The sequence below is a fragment of the Lathyrus oleraceus genome, chromosome 3 (assembly GCF_024323335.1).
Source record: "Lathyrus oleraceus cultivar Zhongwan6 chromosome 3, CAAS_Psat_ZW6_1.0, whole genome shotgun sequence".
In the NCBI taxonomy this organism is placed as follows: Eukaryota; Viridiplantae; Streptophyta; class Magnoliopsida; order Fabales; family Fabaceae; genus Lathyrus; species Lathyrus oleraceus.
In genome coordinates, this window is record NC_066581.1 from 79,529,602 (window position 1) to 79,549,883 (window position 20,282).

The following is a 20,282-nucleotide window of genomic DNA, read 5'->3' on the forward strand; positions in this document are numbered from 1 at the left end:
TTTCGACCAGACTCGTCATGCTGCCCCAATACACACCCCATAGACCCCTCGAGGACTGTCAAGTACAGAATCAACGGTCGTCCCTCCACAGGAGGCATCAGAATCGGAGGCTCCTGCAAATACTCTTTTATCTTTTCAAATGCCGCTTGGCAATCATTATTCCACCTGACCGTTTGATCTTTTCTCAACAATTTGAATATCGGTTCACACGTGGCGGTTAGATGAGATATGAACCGTGAAATGTAGTTCAATCTACCTAAGAAACCACGAACCTCCTTCTCCGTTCTCGGTTCAGGCATTTCTCGTATTGCTTTTACTTTAGCAGGATCAACCTCGATTCCTTTTTCACTTACAATGAACCCCAGCAGTTTACCAGACCGCACTCCGAAAGTGCACTTATTCGGATTCAACCTCAGTCTGAACTGTCTCAGCCGGTCAAACAACTTGGCCAGATCCACCAAATGCCCTTCTTCTGTCTGGGACTTTGCTATCATGTCATCAACATAGCATTCGATTTCATGATGAATCATATCATGAAACAAAGTCACCATGGCTCTCTGATAAGTAGCACCGGCGTTCTTGAGACCAAATGGCATCACCTTATAACAGAAAGTGCCCCACGGTGTGATGAACGTTGTTTTCTCCATATCATATGGCGACATTTTGATTTGATTATAGCCAGAAAAACCATCCATGAAGGAAAACACCGAGAATTGAGCTGTATTATCTACCAACACATCTATGTGAGGTAATGGGAAATCATCCTTCGGGCTAGCTCTGTTCAGATCCCGGTAGTCCACACACATTCTCACCTTCCCATCTTTCTTCGGCACCGGCACAATATTCGCGACCCAAGGTGGATAATTAGTGACAGCAAGGAAACCAGCATCCCACTGCTTCTGCACTTCCTCTTTAATTTTCATGGCCATTTCAGGTCGAGTTCTGCGCAACTTCTGCTTCACTGGAGGACAATCTGCTCTCAATGGTAGCTTGTGCACAACGATATCGGTATCCAACCCTGGCATATCTTGATAAGACCAGGCAAAGATGTCGACATACTCTTTCAACAAGGCTACCATTCTGCTCTTAACACTTTCCTCCAAAGCGGCCCCGATCTTCACTTCCTTTCTGACCTCTTCGGTACCCAGATTTACTATCTCAACTTGCTCCTCGTGCGGCTGAATCACCTTCTCCTCTTGTTTCAACAACCTGGCTAATTCCTCCGGCAGTTCATAATCTTCTTCGCCTTCTTCTTCGGCATGATAGATCAGATTGTCGAAGTCATATGAGGGTGTAACAGGATTGTTATCAATGAGATCCGGCGAGAAATCGCATCTGCATGAATGTTGATTCATGCATTGCTTTAGAACCGGAGCGAGACAAATTGAAAAAGGAAAAGGAAAACATTGCCATTTTTATTTTTGTTTTTAAACTGCAAAAATAAATGAAAAACAGGGAACACCGCTTTTAATTGAAAAACATCCTTTTATTTATGATGCAAAAAATTGCAAAATGAAACATGAGGTGGCCCTTACAATGAACCATTACGTTTCGGGCAAAACGTATGGTTTCCATGCAAATAAAATCGAAAACAGAAAATATTACTCTTCAAGTAGGGTGACGGTGATGATCTTTTCGGCCTTCCAGTTATGGACTTCCATCCCTGGTGCGCACGGCTTTATCCATTGATCAACCTCGCAGTCAATGTCGACTTCTTCACCCACCATACAGATGTGATATGGATCCAGCATTCCAGCACTGGTGAACGTGAATGACGGACGACGTCCTCTACCTTGTCCAGACGAGCCTCAGCCCGACTGATAACCCACTCCAAATCTGTCCTTCTTGGCGGAGATGTCCATCATCTTCCCCCAACCAGGAGCTTCTCCATTCTTCACCACCTCAGCGGCCTGTTTGTACGAAGAAATGGACGGTTTCTCCTCTTCTTTGGCAAAAAGAGCATTCTCTACCTTGACGGTTTCGAATGCTTGACTTGGCGTTTCCCATATCTCACCGTCCATCTCCATGTATTTGAACGATGACAAGTGGCTGACGAAGATATCCTCCTCCCCACAAACGGTGACGACCTGCCCGTCCCATATATACTTTAGCTTTTGATGCAAAGTCGAAGTCACTGCCCCTGCAGCATGAATCCATGGGCGACCCAATAGGCAACTGTATGCCGACTGAATATCCATGACATAAAATACCGACTTGAACACCTCGGGCCCGATCTTCACCGGGAGCTCCACTTCCCCAAACACTGCCCGCTTCGAACCGTCGAAAGCTCTCACTATCAGGTCAGTGGGCGTCAGGATTAACCCTTCACAGTCCAGCTTCGCCAAGGCTTTCTTAGGCAACACATTCAAAGAGGAGTTGGTATCAACCAACACATGTGAAAGCACAACCCCTTTACATTCCATTGCGATGTGTAAAGCTCGATTGTGATTCCTCCCATCCATAGTCAGGTCAAGATCAGTGAAACCCAACCCATGGCTGGCATTGACATTTGACACCACCGTCTCTAACTGATTGATTGTGATCTCTTGGGGAACATAGGCTCTCTTCAAAATTTTCAACAAAGCCTCTTTATGCCCCTCGGAGCTCAACAACAACGACAGGATTGAAATCTTGGACGGGGTTTATTGTAGATGGTCAACAAGTTTGTACTCTGACTTCTTGATGATTCTCAGAAATTCTTCCGCTTCATCATCAAGTTCTTTCTCCGACCCAACAGGCGCCGGTGTCACCACAGGAGTACCTTCATTCACCACTTGTTTTCCCCTCGCCCTGACTAAAGCCTCGGCCTTTTCTTTCTTTTCTTTTTCTCCTTCCCCACTCCTCAAGGCATCTGGAGCAAACAACCTTCCACTGCGAGTGAAACCACTGGGTCCGGCATTATCCACCTTTGAAACGGTGGTTTCACTTGCAGCCTGATCCTCCAACTTCTCCCTGTTACAGTACACCTTCCCACCATAATGCCACGGCACGGCGTCATCTTTGTCATAAGGAATTGGCCCAGGTACCGTGATAGTAACTGGAGCCGCATCTGCCAGCGTTGACAAATCAACCGGGTCGAAATAGATAGTTATGGTGGAGACATCTTCCTTCACCAAATCAACCTTCTCCAATCTGAGGCTTCCCTCGTCCATCAGCCTCTGGACAACCTCCCTCAACAATATACACCCATTGACAACAATAGTGCACGCAGCACAACAATTATCACAACCCGGAAAGACCCCCTTCTTCAACAATAACCTCTTGACCTCAGCCAAGGGAGTCTTCAACTGACCAACATTCAACAGCCCAATTCTATCCTCTCCAGAAATTGCATTCACCCCCATTTGACCATGCGCGGGCATGGGATTAGCATTCACATTTGGAGACGGTGCAAAGTTGATCGCTTTAGAATCCACCAAGTCCTGGACCACATGCTTAAAAGCTTTGCAATTTTCTATGTTGTGTCCAGGGGCACCTGAGTGAAACTCACATTTGGCGTTCTCATCAAAACTGGCTGGCCTCTGATCAGGTCTCAACGGAGCCAAAGTTCTCAGCTGAACCAACCCCAAGTCTTTCAGCTTCTTCAACAAGAATGAATAGGTCACAGGTGGTCTATCGAATTGACGATCATTCATTCGCCCTCGCACCTGATACCCAGCCCTCTACGGTCTCTGTTGAAACGGCTGCCGTTGTGGTTGTAGTTGTTGTTGTTGTTGTTGTGCAGGCTGATTGTCAGCAGGAATGGTTACCGCAGCAGTGTGTTGGTAGTAACGATCCCTACTCTGTCCTCTTTGGGTATACACTGCACTGGTGTCACCCTCCTTTTTCCTCTGACCATTTCCAAAGGGCTTCTTCGATCCAGATGACGAAGCATTACCCTGGATTTTCCCCAGCTTCAACCAACTTTCAATTCTCTCTCCGGCCACCACAATATCGGCAAAATTGGTAACCGGGCATCCGACCATCCTTTCTGCAAATGTCCCCTGAAGGGTACCCATAAACAGATCAGACATTTCTCTATCCACCAATGGAGGTTGGACCCTGGCAGCCAGCTCCCTCCATCTCTGCGCATACTCTTTAAACCCCTCATTAGGCTTCTGAGACATACCCTGAAGCTGGGTACGGCTAGGAGCCATATCAGCGTTGAACTGGTATTGTTTAAAGAATGCATCGCCAAGATCTTGCCAACTTTTGATGTCAGAAGATTTTAGCTTGGTGTACCATTCCAGCGACCCTCCAGACAAACTGTCCTGGAAGAAGTACATCCACAACTTCTGATCCATCGTATAAGCAGAAATCTTGCGGACGAAGGCTTGAAGATGAGTTTCCGGGCAGGAACTCCCATTGTATCTGTCAAACGCAGGCGCCTTGAACTTTTGTGGGATCACAATCCCCTCAACCAGCCCCATATTCGACATGTTGACAAACCCTGGAGTAGCATGACTCTCTAAAGCTCTGATCTTCTCTGCCAGCAACTGAATTTCTTTATTTGGCGGCTGGACACCATACTGACCAAAGGGTTCATTCAGCATAGAGAATTGATCTGCTTCCCTGTCCTCCTCTCTATCCTCCTCAGCCCCAAAGAAAGGAGGAAACAGACTGTCCTTCAAATTGTTACCCACCGGACCTGGTCTACCGCTTGTGGCAGCACCAAAACCACCAGCATTATTAGTCACTACACCCACAGTTGTCCTCTTCCCGAGATCTCCTCCATCCATGGAACCACCAAGGCCATGGTTAGAGACACCTTCTAGATTGATACCACTGTTAGCAACCGAAGCCCGCTCGAGCTTCTCCACTTTATCAGCAAGTGCTTTCTGCCCGACGGCAAACCCTTGCATGATATTGATCAGTTCATTCATCTTCTCCTTCAGCTCGAGAAAATCTGTATTAGGTAGATCCATCATCCTTGGTGTGTTGCGTCTGGTAAAATATCTGTGCGGACGGGTTGTGTGCAAGGGAGTGACTCTATGCGCACGAGCAATGATTCCTAAAACAACCAAGCACGTCAGAAACCGACACCTGCAAAATAGAAGACAGGTTATTATGATTATGCATGAATGCAATGTCTATCCATATGAGGAACATTCTGTCTTTCGATCCTGGCTTCATCGAGACAGATAATAAGCCGGCAGTAATATTCTGACATTCATCATTTGATTTCATCATACGGATCAGGGATATATGATTTAGCAAAGATACCCCCCCAACCACGTGTGTGCGAAGTGAAAGCATACAGGAAAGCAAAAAAAACTTGAAGATCAATCATTGAATGAAAACAACCATTGCATATCAAAAGGGCACCATAAGTGCGAGAGTCATACATCAGGCTGATACAACTCAAATACAATTCTCCAGAATCAGAAAGAAAATACAAGCAAGTGAATTCCGTCAACAGGCCTGACGGTAATCCAACACAAATAAGAAAGGTCTACACTGACGAAGGTCCCACCGAAGGCTCTGCATCATCAACCATCTCGGTAAACTTCGCGGTAAACCTGAGCTCAGTATTCTCCTGCTGCAATCTCCCTATCTCCTTCTGGTGAATCTTCATCTGTCTGAAGTAATGATCCCTCTCTGCAAGATAATGATCTCTGTCAGCCACGATCTTTGCTTTCTCAGCTTCCCATTCTGTAGCAATGACTTTGGCTCTGGCATCTCTCTGATCCCTCACAAGAATTTGTCTTCTCTTCTCATCTTCAATATTCCTCAAGGCTCTAGCTAGCTTCTCCTTAGTGATGTTGTGCTCCTTTGTAGACGACTCCAATGCTTGGCTGATCTTGCGGTAATAGGCAGTGTCTATCTCAAAGCGCTTCGCTTCCATGGCATGTTTCTTATCCTGATTTTCCATTCTCCCTTTGATCTCCTGATTGGCTATCTGAATCCTAGCAACACTCATCTCCAATTCAGTCTTCTCTGCTTGCGACTGATCTCTGGCTTTCTTCATCTCAAGGAACTCTTCCATCCTGACAGAAGAACGTGGCCCCTCAATCAAAGGACACCAAGGATCACCTCTAGGAAATGGTAGATGTGTGAGCTCAATCCTCTTCCTAAGCCAATCATCAAACGGGGGAAAAGACCTGCTGTTAACCTTGCCAAAAGGAACCTTACCCTTTCTCTAAATGTCACGCCACTGGTCCAACACCTGCCTCAACTTCGTCTGATTGCCCTCAATTGGGAAGTATAAAGACTCCTGAATCTCGCGCTCGAGAGGAGGACCCTCCACAGCAAATCCCATCTGTCTCCTAAGAAGCATCGGGTTGTAATTAATGCAACCTTGAACTCCTATAAGAGGCACATTGGGAAGACTCCCACAACTGTAAATGAAATCCCGTCCAGTCATACCATTATGAGTCCAAGCTATATCAGTGGCTCGCAAACCCATTAACCTGACTGACCACTTGACGGTAGGATCAAGACAAGCAAAGGCACCCCTGGAAGGCAAATACCCCATAAACCACTTATGCAACAGCTGAGCACAACATCTGATCAGTCCCCCACGCCGCTTCTCGTTCTGATTATGGACCGAGTAATAGACATCTCCAACCAAGGTAGGAATGGGATTCCTCTGCACAAACAACCTGATGGCATTAATATCCACAAAGTTCCTCTAGTTAGGAAACAGGATGATCCCATAGATGCTCACAGCAATCAAGGCACAGACGGTCCTCCAATTACCCACAACATCATGCTCCTTGGCTTTAGTCTCTAAGAAACTCAGATGCAAACCAGGCAGCTTTCCCTTCTCCTTCAAACCCCCCTTTGTCACCTCTGGGCTCAAATAAAGAGCACGAGAAATCTCAGCAACATCAGGCTCCATCTTAGTGGCATAGAAAGGAATCTGATCTCGGATCTGAATACCCAAGATGCTGGCATAATCCTCCATCAAAGGTCCCAACAAGTAATCCGGAAAGACGAAACATCTCAAGCCCGGGTCATAGAACTGGAGAAGAGTATGAATGGTGCTCTTATCACTGTCTGTGAGCCTGAAAACCAACTTCAGAATACCACCGTATGCCTCACGGGACATCCCCACATGGTCAGGCGTAATCAATGTTATCATATCTCTCAGCACACCAATCTCTGGGTCGAAGAAACTGTAGACGACATCGTCTTTCAAGCCGGTCCTCATGTCTGGAACAAAGAAATCTCTCAACCAGGATCTCAATCAAAAATGTCCCTGCATATGGATAAACATGTGTTAAATGCAGATAAATGCAAAATGTGAATGATGGTGATGTATGAATGCAATGCATTGTGCCATCCTCCAAGTCATCTGATCAACCGCTGCACTGAGTTACGGCCTCTGAACTGATCACAACCATTTGAGGTACTGAGCAACCCACAAATCCGACTTGGGATTCCGAAATAAACGGAACTGAAAGATACACCACCATCATCACCAGAGATTCTCTGAACCGATAACCACAACAATCTCTGAATCAACCCAGGGAATCCTGAAATAAACGGATCCCCACTGATAAATACCACGGACAACACTCCGGCGTCTCAGAAATAAATCCATAAATCCGACTTATAATTAAATCCATAAATCTGACCAATAACTGAACCATTAGTCACCATCAGAACATGCATCTGTAAGAATCAACCCTCCCCTCACAGGTGAATTCTAATCAGGTCATCCTAAGGCGGATAATGGTCTCGACAATCGGGCAAAGATACTCAACGGGTTTGCCCTTTCGGGTGTGCCGTTATAGCTCTCTTAAGATCGTCTAAACCAAAGATCCGGGAAAGATCGGTCACCGAAGTTAATAGCTCAGATGAAGTGACTCAACCAAAGTGGATACTCCACAAAGGAAAAGCACCCTCAAAAGAACCTCGTCCGGCTTGTGGTATGTCACGTCGCCAAGATCATGTTGACCTAACATGAGAGGCAACATGAGACCACACTAATCCTAGGTGTACACTCGGGCCTGGGTTTTAGCCCCACTCAGAACACCCACCCCAAAACAGAGGAACCAACCTGTACAGAAGATAGCACAATGATTGTATGATGCATGCAAACATTTATGCAAATATATACACAACATAATAATCATAAATGCAATAAATAGCAGCACACGCAACCAAAACTATCCTAGAGAGCGCTAGGAGAGACTCGCTTAGGGAAGATGGACCAGCGAGAGGTCAACTTCTATAGTCCCCAGCAGAGTCGCCAGCTGTCGCATCCGCGAAAAACAACCGGCGGGCAAAAACAAAATAAACAGAGCCGCCACCGTGCGTTATTTATCCCAAAGAGGGAAAGGAAACGCTCGAATTAAACCTGGAAAAGACATGGTCTCGCGACCAAAGAAAGATGGGATCGGGAGTCGGTTACGCAAGGGGAAGGTATTAGCACCCCTATGCATCCGTCGTACTCGACGGGATCCACGCTCAAAAGAATAGAAGAAAGGTTGCTAAACACTGCTCAAAAGAATGCACACACACACTGGAAACAACACAGGTGGAAGAAGAGGGGAACGAGCTCGCTAGGATATCGCATCCTATGCCTACGTATCTCATCTGGAATGAGAATCAGAGCTACCGTAGTTCGGCTCACGCACGCCAAACAAAACACACGCAGGAAACCGACTGCCAATCGCTGGACTTATGTCAGACTCCACACAAACAGGCAAACATGGAAACCGAATGCCAATCACTGGACTTACATCAGACTCCGAACCAACAAACACACACTGGAAACCAACTGCCAATCGCTGGACTTACGTCAGACTCCACACAAACAAACACCAATAGGATACAGAAAGCCAATCGCTGGTCTTACATCCATATCCTAACACCCACAAGAAGGTTAACAAACAAACAAGTTAAAAGGGAGTCTGGAACTCGAGCCTAATAACTATCAAGCAAACACACTCAAAAAGAAAAAAGGGTGCCCGGAGAGATCTCGTACGATCTCCTGCCTACGTACCTCATCTGGTATGAGGATCAGGGCAACGTAGTTCCCCTAAACAGGGGAGAAACTTTCTCCTAACCAGAGACTGGGAAATGACAAACTAAAAGGGAGTCTGACTCGAGCCTAATAGTTATCATGCAATCCACCATGGTCCTAGGTTGAGGTTTCTATCTAACTTGCACAGGCAGCAAGCTATCCTAAACAGCACAGTCAAACAACACAAGCACAAAAAGCAAGCACACACACTATATGTAAATAATTGGGCTCATACAAGGTTAGGCTGTGAAACACAAGCCAACTGGAATCGGGTGTAGTTAGCTCTTAACCCTAACATTGAGAGTTAGGGTGAAGCAGATGAAATGGGAAGTGAGGGTAAGACCTCACAGCTCTTATCCCTGGCCTGGGAGAGCTTCAGACAAATGAAAGTGGGAGTTCAGAAAGTTGGAACTCTTCTCTACATATGACTGACACAACAAAGATCTTGGGTTAATATCCACAATGCATCAACACAAGGTGTGTGAGCAAAGTGGATGACACACTGAATAGCAGGAGATGGATTACACATCTCTTTTATCTGCCAATTGCCTTATCAAAGGACTTTTCCTGCTTGGCACAAAAATAAACATTCACAAGCATTGCCTCTTAAGGAGGGCTTCAGACAGGTGCCTGCCCACATAACAGGACAGGTCTTCCAGACTACATGAAGTCAAAGAGGTTATACTTCACTGGTTAAGCAACCAAGCAAAAGCAAGTTCAAAATGAACTTAAGCAACTTATGTACCTGTGGAAACATCAAACAAATCAGTTCAACTGTACAGACAAACAGACAATCAATAATATCAAACAGTCAAACCCAATGAGCAAAGGCATAAGCCAACAAGTCAAACTCAAATGAGTTAACAACCCTACAAAACACCCAAGGTTAGTAGTCAAAAGTAAACATCAAAAGCTCAAGTGATAGAGCATCATCAACTATGTAACTTAAATGCTCCACCTGAAATCAAAGCTCAAACATAAGCAACCAACCACTAGGTCAAGGCCTAGGGTCAAAGATAGAGAAAAAAATCCAAAACAGAACATGAAATTTGGCATGAATCAACTTCAATCAATCAAGAACACAATCCAAAAGGTCTCACATCAATATCATTCACCAAAAGCATTTCATGAACCAAACATGGCAAGGTATGCAAGTTGTGATCACCTTGTGACATCAGAATGAACAAATGCCCATTATGATTCAAATAATTTTGGCAAAATTCATGGGTAAACAGAACATACAACATGATCATCACACAAAAAATTAGAGCAATTGGACAACATTAGGCATGGTAATCAAATTGCATAAGCCAAGGCAAGCACAATCAAGCACATATCTGACATAACTTGGTACACCAACTTAGCATAAGCCTAAAACAGAAATGAATCATGGTAAAAACCTCAAACCAAAGCCAAAACAACATTCAACATGTCTAGAAATAGTGTGCAAAATTTCACATTCATTGGATAAAGAACAAGCATTTCTCAATCAAATGAAGTTCAAGGCATTTTGAAAAGCTCTCATATGACCATCCAGAATGAAAAATCTCAATTAAATCAGAAATCAACCCAAAAATTCCACAAAAAAATCATGAGCATTCACAATATCCATATCAAGCATCATACAAAAAATCAGGACATTTGGAATTCATTTGGCATGGTAAATTCATCAATCAAGTTGAACATCTCAAGGTGTGACACAAATTGTCACACCTAACTTAACATGATCATAAAACAGAAATGGTGAAAGCTAAAAATACAAACTCAACACCATAATTTCAAGCAATATGTCTAGTTTCACCATGTCAAATTTCATGAGCATTGGATGAAAATTGAGCATTTCACAAATGAATGATCAAGGCCATATCAAGAATGCATACATGTACACAAACCCTAGGACAAAAAATTATTCAGCCAAGCACAATTTCCATTTTAATCATCAAAAAATACTAGACAAAATAAGGAACAATATGCAAAAAACCTCATATTTTTTGGATCAAAACTCAATTAGTTATGAATTTTTAAAGGTGAAGAAAAATAAAAAATGATGAAGAACAAGCATATGGAAATGAATGGAGGGAAGTAGAAAAATAACATGGCATTTTGAAAATTGGAATGGCTGAGGATCGAAGTATGGTGCATTTCAAACTACTTAGCGCGCGCTACAGTCAAAACGACTGTGCTTCATCCACAAGCCCTAACGCGCGCGCAATGCTTATTTGAAAATCCGCAGGAAATAGCGATGAACTCGCCTCAAAATCCGCAGGTACCCTATGCGTTCCGCAGGTAATCCTGCAGGTAAACTGGAAACGCATGCAAGCATCATGAAGAACACATTGAATGTTCTTCATTCAATTTTCCAGAAATTCTCAAACATTCCAGAAATCAAAAATGAAAACGTCAACATGTAGATCTTGCATCATACATCAACAATCAACAAACATTTCATCAATAAACACACAAACATGCACAAATCGAAGGGAATAAGTTTCATCATCAAAACTTAAATCACATAGTTCTTCATGGATATAGCACCAAATCGCTCGATTCAAAGTGCAGAATCATCACCATTAAGAGATCTACAAGAATATAACAACAATTTGGAGAATTAAGGAAGTCGAAAAAGTGACCTCTTGATGAGCAGCTTTTGGATTCACGTGTTTCAAAGCCTTGCAGTGCTTCAATCTTCTTCCAATATACTCCCTAAGATGAATGATGATGAATATGAGGCTCAAATGCTCTTGAATCTTGCTGAGTCCTCAACTGCCATGGAAGCTTCAAGAGATGAACATGAACTTGTGTGCAATGGTTTCCTTTGTTTCCACGTCCAAAAATGCTCAATAATGGCTCAGGATGATGAATCAACCAAGGAAAAGTGCAAGTGTTTGAAGAAATTTGAAGAAAAAAGTGAGAGAGAATTTTGAGATTTTTTGTGATTCTAGATCTAAGATTGGGAATTGTGATGAATTCTGTTATGATTAAGCATTTATATGCAATGTTAATCATGTTTAATTATGCCTAAACCAAATGCTAATGAAAATGGATTAAGTTTGGAGGTGTTTTGAAAAATTGAGCTTTCACCCTTATGCATGAAAATGCATGGTGAATAGTGCACGAATTTGGATTGAATTTCACTTAAAAATCTGTTTTGGAGCTAATGGTGATGGTCACATGTTCAAATGATGCACAAATTTTAAATTCCATTTTTCCCTCCAAAAATCAAGTGAATTTCCAAATATTTATCTGAATGTAATTCATGCCATGTAATGCAAGATTTGGAAATTATATGTCAAAACAAGAACAATGCAAAAAGAGCCACTTGATTTGGAGTTTTGGTTGAGAAGTTATGCCCATTTGAAGTTCAATGTTCACTTGGCCAAGTTTGACCCATATCTCCTTAACCACACATGAGAAATTGATGATCTTAGACTTTTTGGAAATGGGAGAGAAAGATATACAACTTTCATGTTTAACAAAATTTCATTTGAAGCTTTCTTGATGATGTAATCTTGAGTTGAAAACCTTTCCATTTTTGGCAATTTCAAATTACAAGTCACTTACTATTTTTGGAAAGTTTTGTCCTGACTTTATTTTCTTCAATGTTGATGTTTGAAATGTCAAATGAGACTTGTTTGAACATGAATGAAGTATTTCTAATCACTTCCCACCTCCAAATCCAATAGTTGACTTTGTAGTTGACTTTTACAGTTGATAGATGACTTGGCCATGCACAGATGAATTTGAGCCTCAATCTCTTGATGAAATGGCTCCAAAATGAAACCCTAGCTTATACAAGCTCAACAAAACCATATGATGATCTCCACATCAATGAAAACCTCATCTCCTTAAAAACCCTGATTGGTATAATGCAACTGATTAGGGTTGACCAGAGGTCAAAACCCTAATCCCCAGGCACATGATCAGGCACAATGAACCTCTTGGTGATGATAAGACCATGATGATGGTGATGTACCATTGCAACCAAGATAATGATCAATCTCCTTGGGAACCAAGAAACCCTAGTTGAAGCAACAACCTCAGATGATTGGTGATCAATTCATGAGACCCTCAAGCTTGAATCTTTTAACCTCTTTATCTTCTAAGCAAGACTTAGGAGGATGACTTGCTCATTGTTTCCACATGATATGTAAAGATGCAATGACTAATGTCCTACAAAATGAAATGCAATATGCTAAGCTAATCCCAAGAGAGGAGGGCAAATTTTGAGGTGTTACAAGTGGTATCTAGAAACACATCACTGCTACCCAAGACACGAAAATGTCATGTGATCTGACAAATCCTTATGTGATAATACTTATGTGTACAATTACCCTTTTGACCTTATGTCTATATTGAACACAAGGCATAGACTGTGTCATCCTTGTTCAGTTCAATATTGGGCCCATAGACATTTATCCTGTTACGCAGGATGGGGAAATTCCATCTAGGTCACTCATGTCCCTCAGCATGCTTCGTGGAGTACCCATCATCTGTCTTTATGGTTATCCAGTTACGGACAACGTTTGATCAGCAATAAAGCACTCGACTCTACATCTAGGGTCCATAGTGGTTTCAGGTCGAAGAGTGGTATACACCATTATCACCATGAGAATAACTTATGACACTTTGCATAACTTTCTATATAGTATTCTCATAGGGGGTCAATCCAGTATAAATATTACTCTTAACATTCATACCTATGTTTAAGACTTGATAACTCCTTATCCATGATCCATGAGATGTGATCATCAGTCTATATACATAATAGTCTTAATGCTTTAATGTTATCCCACTTCACAATAAAGCTCAACTAAGGATACTTTAAGAATAGTGTCCTTATGTTTAATGTGATCTCATTATCAAGTCACACTTGATACATTAAACGGACTAGCTATTCTAGGGACTTTATTAAACAAACGTAATAAAGAAAAAGCCTTTTATTATTAATAAATCATTCGATACAAGTACAAAAAGTATTGGCCTCTAGGGCTTACACCAACAGAAGTGACATGTTCAGCATGCAAGAGAGAGGACAACCACGTGTCAGACATGCAGACACACACTCCAAATGAATTGGCACCCCCACTCATTCCTTGCACATGGGCGCCAATTCAAGTGGAGACACCTTGTCGAAGCATGCATTCAGGCCTCAAAACCAAGCAATCAGACCTAGGTCTTGTATGCATGTCCCTATGGAGGCGCCAATTTGAATGGCGACCCCTCTTAAAGGTTGTACGTGGTCTCCAATTCAAGTGGAGTTACCATGCAAGCACAACTTTCATGCTCCCATCCATTTGCCTATAAATACATCCACTCCATCAACACTTCTTCCACACCATCACTCTCACTACTTCTTCTACAATACTTCATCTACAATTTCATCTGCAACAACTTCTTATAGTTCCATCTACACCAACCCCCCGACAAAATGTCTATCCTCACAATGGGCGAATCACATAGAGGAACGGTTGCAAACATCGCAACATATGTAAGTTTTTTCTTTTGTTAACTTTTTATCTTTCATCTTCACCAACCCCATTTTATTTTAACATACCAACTTAGTCAAGTTTTTTGTTCTTTCTTTTATAGGATGTATCAAGGTTCCGAACTCGGGTCCACGAATATGTCCATATGGACCCGATGATTCAACCTTATGTTGAACTCGCCGGTTTTGGTCATATAAGCAAGATTTTATCTTGGTCCATAGATAAAAAATTCATTCTAGCTTTATGCGAAAGATGGAGACCGGAGACACACACATTTTGGTTCCCAACTGGTGAGTGTACCATGACGTTAGAAGACGTCTACATGCTTTTGGGACTACCCATTGAAGGTAAGGCTGTTAATGGTAAAACCAACTATGCAAATTCAATTTGCATGGATCTATTGGAGACTGATTTGTTAGATGATAACACGAGAGGTCAAGGTATACTACTCTCACGCCTTAAGTCGTACTATAATAGTTTATACTTAGATGAGCATTCTACCGAAGATGCTTGAATAATAAAAACTAGGTGTTATATTATGCTATTAATTGTCTCGTTTTTATATCCCGAAGGTAGTGGTTCTAACATGCATATCATGTATTTACCTCTACTTAGACATGTAGATAGAATAGGAAGTTACAATTGGGGATCTGCTTGTCTAGCCTATCTCTATAGCTCCTTGTGTAAAAACTCACACAAAGACACATCTATATTTTCTGGATGTGCTGTTTTGCTACAAGCATGGGATTGGTCAAGACTACCGTCTTTAGCACCCGTCAATAACAACCCTTTCACATTTCCGTATGCACAAAAGTAAGTTGTTTAAATTGCTATATCTTTACTTACTTCTTTAAAGATTATTACCTCTAACTAATATTTTTTGACTTTTTGGTGTAGATGGTCTGCACGTGGTATGAGTTACAACAGATGTCCAAGACAATGTATTACTCAGTATCGCAACCTGTTGGATCACCTTCGACCGACAGACGTAAGGAAAATAACTTAATTATTTCGTTATATTTTGTTAACTTCTTCTACCTTGACTATAATCCAATATTCTTTCATATTTCAGTTCATTTGGCGTCCATACCTTAATTTGGATCATGACCATGAGGTCAACGCTGAAGACGCAGCCATATGGACTGCATGCACACCGATAATACGGTTCACAACTGTGGAGATGCACAACAGTGATCGTGTGAAGCTGCAGTTCGGTATGCCCCAAAATATCCTAGATCCCCCAGCTAGCCTAGGAGAATGGCATCTGCGCAAAGTTAACGACCAATGGAACTTCAATCCATGGCAAAGCTTCGCAAGATCGGAGTGTCGCAAATGGAAGTACCGTCATGACCATGTGTTAACTGACGCAGTCATGCCAACTGAAGAAAAACCAAGTTGTACTTATATGGCTTGGTACAGATCGGTTGGTTTTCAGTTCATCGTCGAGGATATGTACTTGTACGACCCACGCCAGATGACTTACACACCTGACACCTCAATATCAAACCCCCAACAACAGTGTCAGACCGGATACACACAACCCCCTGTCCGTCAAACGTTCCGTTCAACCAACACACAAACATACAACCAAAATATTCCATACATCCAACCCCAATATCAAGAGCATACCCCATACCACCACCAACAAATTGACCATCAACCTGAGACTCAACATCGCTTCGCACCCACCCCATCACCCTACCAAAGTCGCCTAAGCCAGAACATCCAACGATCATTCAACACCAACCGCCTCTCCTCCTACCGTAGCCAAGAAGCCCAAACCTCACAAAACCAAAACATCCAACAACCCTATCTCTACCAAACACCCCAGCAACCTTTCCAACCTTTCATCGACGCATCGTTCACACCCATGTCTCTCTTTAACCGTCCCGGTCGTCCATTAATGAGTCAACCACATCCCAACTTCTCTGGCATGGGTCATGAGTTCAGCTACGATGGTACACCATTGATGCATACTGAAGACTATGCCGACTTGTCTGACTACCTCAACAGACCTTCTCCTGTAGTTGGTAGTGACGCTCCTGGCCCATCAGATGCTCAAACACCGGTACAGAATCGTCAACGTGGGTTAGGGCCACGGGTTAGGGTAGTTAGAGGATGTGGGACCGGAGGTTGGTTAGGTGGTCCCTGTAACACCCTTCTAAAATACCCCAAATATTTAATTAAAATAACAACATATAAATCAGAGTAATCATGCAATTAAGGGTGTCACACAATTATTTCGCACCATTCGTCATACTATTTAGTCATGCTCATTATTTAACTCAAAACATAAAGGATTGCACAATACGCAGCGGATAGAGATCAAATCGATCATTCAAAACATGTAACATACTACATGTAAACTGGTTCAGCAAACATCAACAACACAATTAAAATGTTCCCTCCCGATGTTACATCTATCAGAGCATGACCCACTAAGGAGACTACACTAGACTCCAAGCATTAACTTCTACTCAATCACTGCTCGTTACCTGAAAAATAGTTGTAAGGGTGAGTTCCTCAATCGATATAATAAGCATTATAGAATATAATGTCATGTTAAGTAATTTAACACATTAATCACCCTAATCGTATCACACATTCAGTAACGGCACATCAACTCAATATCATACTCAATATCAATACAATTCATACTCATGCTCAATGCCAACACAACACACGTATAACATTGGAATACATCCATTCATATTATACACTACACATATATTATGCAATGAGACTCCATGCATGCGGTACCGACTATTCGTGAACATATAGTTCAACTTCACCGACCAAATCCAGGTACGGCTACCAAGCTCACCAGTCCCACTCATTTGAGACCTAGTGACTCACATCACTAATTCCTCACCATGGGAATTAGCTACCACCCCAAGGGCCATGCTATGCACGCTAATTCACCTAGCATGCAAACATCAAAAACAGTCCAAATGACTAACATCACTAATTCCTCACCATGGGAATTAGCTACCACCATAAAGGCCACATTATGCACGCTAATCACCTAGCAATGCAACATCACAACAATAATCCACAATGGACCGATGCTCACTCTCTAGGCCATAAAACAGTCCATTCACAACACATGCATAACATACACATTCACAACACATGTATCAACACATCATATCATGTCAAATAATTAAACACAGTATTAGCACACTCTACTAATACCTATACTGCTCAAAACAGCGGGAAATAATCCCTACTATATCACACACCGATATAGGCAACCATCAATTAGGCACACAACATTTTAATTAACAATTTTTCCACTCTGCAACAGTGTTAACCGGTTAACGCCCTGGGTTAACTGGTTAACGCAGCACAAACACGCTTCCTGCCCAAAACTTAACAGTGTTAACCGGTTAACGCCCTGGGTTAACCGGTTAACGCAGCACAATCAGCCATATCTCAGCATTCACAACAGTGTTAACCGGTTAACACCCTGGGTTAACCGGTTAACGCAGACAAAACATCAATTATTCAAAATACATAACAGTGTTAACCGGTTAACACCCTGGGTTAACCGGTTAACGCAAGACAGAAGCTGTTCCTGCGCTAACACAAGGCAGAATGCAGAATTCTCCGCATTTTCCGCCGTTGGAGGACTTCCGGACCTCCGATTCCAATTCCGTAAAAAGCTATACGTTCGGAAATTCACAACTAACCCAAACACCGATTCAATTACAGCCTAAACACAATTTTATCCAACATAATTTTCAGTGTTCACAATCCCAATTAGGGTCAATTCAACGGCTTATCATTACCCATTACATGCTAACCCATAATACCCATTAAACGACGATAAACCCCCTTTACCTGAGTTAATCCGGCAATCTCTAAGCTCTAAGCTTTTCTCTTCTCCAACCTTTGCCCTTGCTCTTCCTCTTTACCCTTTCTCCACTTTCCACTTTTCAGCCGCTTTCTCTGTTTCACGTAAAACTCTTTTTACCAAATGGGATTCTTTTTCCTTACTTCACACTTATATATTTTCCAATAATTATTATTCCAAAATAATAATAATAATAATCCAATAATTCCAATTATTTAACTAAATTAATAAATATAATATTAATTTAAATCAAATAATTATCTTATTTTTATTGGGGTGTTACAGTCCCGGTCATCACCATTAGGTTTCTTTGTGTAAACGGAAAATTTTATTAATATAAAGTGGTCCAATATCAAATTTATCTATCACGTATACCATTTACCAAAAAAATGCATTTTAGGAGGAGTCTCCGATTGAATTGGCGCCTCCTCTTGAACCCTACACAGGGGCACCAATTGGATTGGCGTCTCCATTCAATTTTTAAGAGGAGTCTCCAATTCAATTGGCGACTCCTCCTAAAAGTGGGGTAGTTTGGGAATTTTTTTGAAACCAAAGGTATTTTGGGAATTTCCTTTAAAAAGTGGGTTATTTTCGTAAAAAATCCAACGATACAAAGTACATAATCAACTGTCATTATTATCGCTTTATCCAAAGGTCTATCTTAAATATATAAAAACAGAAAAGAAAAAAATAATAATATTTTCTTGCTAGCCAGATTCAAACCTTGAAATTAGGCTTAAATTTTATTTTGCATCTATAATAATGCTTTTGGTAAAGCACTATTTGACATAAAGTTAATTAAAAAAATTAAAAGTTAGATTTTGCATGTGACAGAGATTTGAACACAAAACCTTAAGGTTACACAAAAAAATTCATCTCCTCTATGTTATTTTACAAGTTTAAAAATATTATTGAAACATATTTATATATCATGATAAAAATACTATTACAGGAAAAAAAAAGTTGAATAAATCAACTCTTCATTCCATCAAAATATCATGTGGTCCTTCTTTTTACAAAATTGTTCCTCAAAACCCACTCCCTACAAAATCCTAATCGGTTGTGTTTCACCACTTGGAACCCTAAAAATTCATGGATTTAATGTCTCATCTCATTCAAACTCTAAAACACCGTTAGCTCTTAATCCTTCTTTAAACAATCACGATAACAACAATCATGAAGTAGTTCCCTTATAGCTCCATTTGCAACACAAGTCGTTTTATGAAAACAACCTTTGTGCGATGAGGTTACTCGTACGAGGGATCCACATTTTGAAATCTATGATTTTGATTCAACGTCATTCAGAAATCTAAATCTTTCATTTCCCATCTCTTTGCCTCTCTTCAAAGTTTCAGAATCATTGTTTCAAAGAAAAACACATGTATTTCTCCAAAGCTTAATCATACTAAGAGTTGGTATTTTTATTCTTATTGATATGAATGTAAGTTGTTCGATTAAATGTCTCATAGAAATAAGATGTTAATTATTCAAAATGATTGTGATCTTTTTTTATTGACGAGGCTTTGTGGTTGTTAGTAATGGAGTGGTATGTAGTGAAACCTAGGTTACGATCATTGACGATTTTACTATAGTTTTTTATTACATGGTTGTTAGTACTGGAGAGGTTACATGGTTATATAGGTAATTATACTAAATAGTTACATTATTGAGAACAAATCAATTTTTTATTTGTTTCCCTTACTCTAGGAACAAACTAATAAATATAATTAAGAGGACAAATCAACTTCTTATTCACATGCCCCTCAAATTGACACGACGGATAAATGAGCATCAATTTTCTAAAAAGAAATTGATAACATGGATGCAAAACAACTTTGATAAGAATATCTGCAACCTGCAACTGAGTACTGACACGAGGAAGTGATATTAGTTGTTCATCATATGTGTCACGAATTGAATGACAATCAACTTGATATGTTTGGTGCGTTCATGAAAAATAGGATTCATAACAATTTGGATTGCATTT